Below are 4,496 nucleotides of genomic sequence, written 5' to 3'. Positions count from 1 at the left end.
CCAGACCACGCAGCCAGGGGACGAGGGAGGGAATGAGTTCCGTCCGGTGGTGCTGACAGCCTGCAGCCCCACGGGCCGTGTTTGATGGACGGGATTGAACTCCTGGGGACGCCTTCCCAGGCGGGACGGGGGCGGGGCGGGAGGACGGCCGCGCTGTGCGGAGCTGAGTCCGTTTTTATCCCCGCTCCGCGAGGCCCTCACCGCCCTGCCCACCGCGAGCCCCACCGCCACCACCTCGGCGCTAGAGGGCTTTCTGCGGCCCCGACCGATGGTGGAGCGGTTCCAATGAGATAAAGGACACGAAAGCTGACAGACAAGGAAACATCTGGGTAAGTTTTCAAGGAAATGGATGGGCATCTGAGCAGGAAAAGAGATCAGGAGATGGAACGACTTGGAATGGGACACGGCGATCTTTTCCAGAAACTGCAGGATCTTTCACCAAAAGCCGTGTCCCCACCAGGTTTCTCCATGTGTGATGGTTGCTCAGCGAAGGTCTGTGTGCTGAGGCGCGAGGGTACAGTCTGCAGCGAAGCACCCCACAGCCCAGATTCGGGGGGACCGAGCGCCCTTCAGTGTTGTCCCCACGTCAGAAGCCAGTGGGCAGTGTGTACCAGACCGCACCCCGAAATCCAGACGCAAGATCGATTTTTTTATTTATTTTAAAATTTACTTTCCTCCACTTCATCTGTGTCCTCATGTCTTCGTCTTTCTGAGATCCATGTATTTACTCATTCATGCCACCGCACAACACGCGTGACTCGAGTGTGCTGGGCGCCGTCAGGGGCTCTCCATGTGTGAGCTGGGTGCTGGGTGCTGGGTGCTGGGTGCTGGCCACGGGCTCTTCATGTGTGAGCAGAACACAGAGGAGCAGCCAGTAGCAGGAGGGGCCAACAGCCAGTCCACGGCCACTTCCCCAAGGGGAGGTAGAGGGCAGGGCTGGAGAACTGCAGGGGCCACCAGTCGGCTGGTGGGTCAGGGAACAGCCGAGGGAGCCGTCATTGAGACACACCCTCCTCTTCCTCCGCTTATCCCGAGAGCAGGTCCCAGGCGTGGGTTTGGGCCCAGGCGTTGGTGTGGAGGGTGCCTCCAGGAAACAGGAGAGAGGACACCGGATGGACGTGTTTCCAAGCTGGCCACCCGTGGACGACGGGGCTCAGACTGGCTGGGCCTCCGGAAGGCCCCGGGGGGATGCACCCTGAAGGCTGGCAGGCAGACAGTTTTTGTCTGACTTCCATCACCCAATGATTGACACTTGCACTCCCACCCCTATCTCCTCCTCCCCCCACCCCGCCCCCCAGGTTCCTCTGGCTGAGCAGCTCCCAGAGCTTCAAAGACAGCCTGGAGGTCGACCCACAGGGTTTGAGGTGCCAGCAGGGAGGTCAAAGGGACATTCAGCACCAGATTGAGGACAGTTTCCACTTCTGTCAGAGCAGGAAACGCCAGGTAGGAAGGGCTGCTGGCCAGAAGAGTAAGGACTTGGTGCTGTGGGAGTCAGAGGAACCAGGACAACATGAGAAGGGGGAGGGCAGACGAACACATCTGCAGTACACATCTGGGGGCTCAAAGGACATTTACGGACTCCGAATTATACCCTGGACACACGACAGTTTGTTTAAGTAATTCTTTATTGTTGAAAGTATTACATGTCCCCCCTTTTCCCCCAGTGACCCCCTCCAGCCCGCACCCCTCTGCCCCCCAGCCTTCACCATCCTATTGTCTGCTGGACACAATAAAATTTGATGTAGGGTTCTGAGCAGGGAAATAAGATGTTCTGCATAGACAATCACGCCGCTATATACCTTTTATTCCTTCTACTGGTCACAGTGCATTAGCCACGACTCCCAGCCTGACCTGGGAAAGGGGTGGAGGGAGGAGCCATGATGGCCGGAGGAAGCATCTCGTTTCTCCTCCTAAGCGTGGCATTCGCGCAGGGTTTCTGCAGATGCCTTTTATCAGGTCTAAAATGTCCCCCCTACCCTCTTCCTAGTTTGCTGGGTGTTTTTACCTTGAACTTTGCATTTTATTGAATTATGTCAAATGCTTTTTCTGCACCGATTGATATGATCACGTGATTTTTCTTTAGCTTGGACATGTGACTTTTGAATGAAAGTCACATCCTCGTGGCTGCTGGGAGGAGAGAGGGAGGTGGTTGGGGGTGAGGAGACGAGTGTGGAATTGGGGAGGTCGCATTTTAAATGCCTGGGCCACTCCTAGCTAGTAACCCTACAGATGTGAGCCAGCGGGAGCGGGAGGTGCTGCGGGTGGAACGCAAGGGGTGCTGTTTCGGGAGGGGGTGTGAGGAAGAGGCAGGGAGGAGGGCACACTGAGCCCCAGGCCTGGCTCGGCAGGTGCTTGGCAGGTGGTGGATGGTGCTTCTGGGAGCCCACTGAGCAGCATGAATGCAGGGACTGGTGAGTGGAGCCCTCCGGACCTCAGCAGGAGCAGGACAGCCCCGGAGGATGCAGAACACACTGGGCAGCAGAGCCGATTGCAGAGGACAGAGTGGAGGCAGGCTGTCGGGACAGGAGGAAGCATGTGGGTCCTGAGGCCAGAAGGTCGAGGGCTGGAGGGCTGCTGGGGATGCAGAGGAGAGAATGTCAGACTCACAGGCAGCCTCGCCGAGGGCAGGGGCCAGCTCGAGTTCCCTCTCCTCTGCACCACTCTCGTTTTTGAAGTTCTCTATCATAGTTTGGAGAGTTTTAGGCTCACAGCAAGCCTGGGGTAAAGGCAGAGATCTCCAACACACCCCTACCTTCCCATTAGCAACATCCCCACATCTGTCACAATGGACCTGGGGTCACCCAGAGTCCACAGTGGGCATCGGGGTTCACTCTGCGTCCATTCTCTGGGTTTGGGCAGATGTATGATGACGTGTGTCCGTCATGATAGTATCACGCAGAGTAGTTCCACCCATTCATCCCTCCTTTCTCCCACCCCCGTGGCAACCCCCGATTTACTACTGTCTCCGTAAATCTGTCTTTTCTAGAACATCGTAGAGTTGGAGTCACACCGTGTGGGGCCTTTTCAGATTGGCTTCTGTCCCTCAGTCACGGGCATCTCGTGTTCCTCTTCGTCTTTCCATGGCTTGATAGCTCATTTCTTTTCAGCTGAAGAATCCATTGTCTGATGGTCCCACGGTTGACCCGCCACCTACAGAAAGGACATCTTGGTTGCTTCCAGATTCTGACAATTATGCGTGAAGCTGCTGCTGACTGTTGTGCAGGTTTTGCGTGGACAATCGTTTTCCCCTCGCTTGGTTTGCTGGGTGGCATGGTAAGAGTATGTTTCGTTTTGCAAGAAACAGTCAAACCGTCTTCGTCAGTGGCTGCACATCTTCGTTTCCACCGGCAGTGAGCGCTGTCCCCAGGGCCCCTCTCCTCACCAGCACCTGGTGTGGTCAGGGCCTGGAATTTGGTCTTTCCAATCGGTGTGCAGTGATGGCTCATTGGGGCTTTGATTTGCATCGCATTGCATTTGCCTGATGGCAGGCAGTGGCACATCCTTTCCTAAGCTATTCACCACCCGCATATCTCCTGTGTCTATTAAGGTCTTTGACGCTTTTGTTATTCATTGTTCATTTTTTTCAATCTCAACCTGACCAGATACTTCAGACACACATTGGCTGTGTATGTGGTGTGTGTTCCGGTGTGTTTTTTAACCCTCTTTTGATTATGTACATGGCGTGTATTCTGTCTTTAAAAGCCCTCCAGCTCCGACCCCACTTCCCCAATCCCAGTAGAGAGGGATCTACACTCAATGTGCTCAGTTTCTCTCCTGCGACTCTCTCTTGAATTCCTTCAAGCTTGGGCCTCCACCACACCCACAGAATCAATGTCATCAAGGTCACTGATGACCTGCACTTGACACATCCGATTGTCTGGAATGGGCCTCACCTCACCCATCAACATCCGGAGAGACAAAGGACTTCTGTGGCTTAGCCTCCAGGGCCGCCCCCCCCCCCCCCGGAGGGCGGTCCTCAGGGAACCGCTGGCCTTGGGTCCCCAGACCACACACGGGGGGCCACTGGCCACCTCTCTTCTGCCCCAGCCCAAGACCCCCTCAGTCAGAATCTCTTTTGCTCCGTCTTCAAATACACCCCCAAATCCAGCCACCTCTTCCCGCAGCTGCCCATGCTAGCCCGCCTCCAAGGCCTCTGGCAGCCAGGCCTCCGTGGGGCTCCATGCTCCCCACACCACCATCTCTGGGGACAGTGGCCCCAGGGACTCCTCCAGATGTCAGATGGTGTCACTGTGGGATCTGGAACCAGCCCCGATTCCAGATCCCATTGCGCCCGCTGGAAAACCTAAGGCGGACGCCCTCCCGCGCCCTGGAATCTGACCCCATCCCTCCTCCCTCCCCTGCCCGGCTCTGTGCCCTCACGCTGGCCACGGGGGGCGCTGCTCCCGACACAACCTCAGGGCCTGGGGACACGTGCTGGCCCTGCTTCGAGCCGACTCAGATTCTCTGAGGCTCCCCGATTCCCCACCTACCCCGCC

At 56.8% G+C, this 4,496-nt stretch overlaps 1 long non-coding RNA gene across 1 annotated transcript in view; it reads right to left on the bottom strand.

Moving 5' to 3' along the window:
- Positions 1-1,699: 1,699 nt before the first annotated feature.
- Positions 1,700-4,496, bottom strand: part of LOC106724149 — a 4,181-nt gene continuing 1,384 nt past the window's right edge. The window contains exons 2-3 of the long non-coding RNA XR_001359902.1: positions 3,011-3,150; positions 1,700-2,574 (exon numbers count right to left, since the gene is read on the bottom strand). This is a non-coding gene — a long non-coding RNA (uncharacterized LOC106724149). The remainder of the gene's footprint in view (positions 2,575-3,010; positions 3,151-4,496) is intronic.

The sequence above is a fragment of the Myotis brandtii genome, unplaced genomic scaffold, assembly GCF_000412655.1.
Source record: "Myotis brandtii unplaced genomic scaffold, ASM41265v1 scaffold736, whole genome shotgun sequence".
Classification (NCBI taxonomy): Eukaryota; Metazoa; Chordata; class Mammalia; order Chiroptera; family Vespertilionidae; genus Myotis; species Myotis brandtii.
This window is presented reverse-complemented; position numbering and strand designations above follow the sequence as displayed.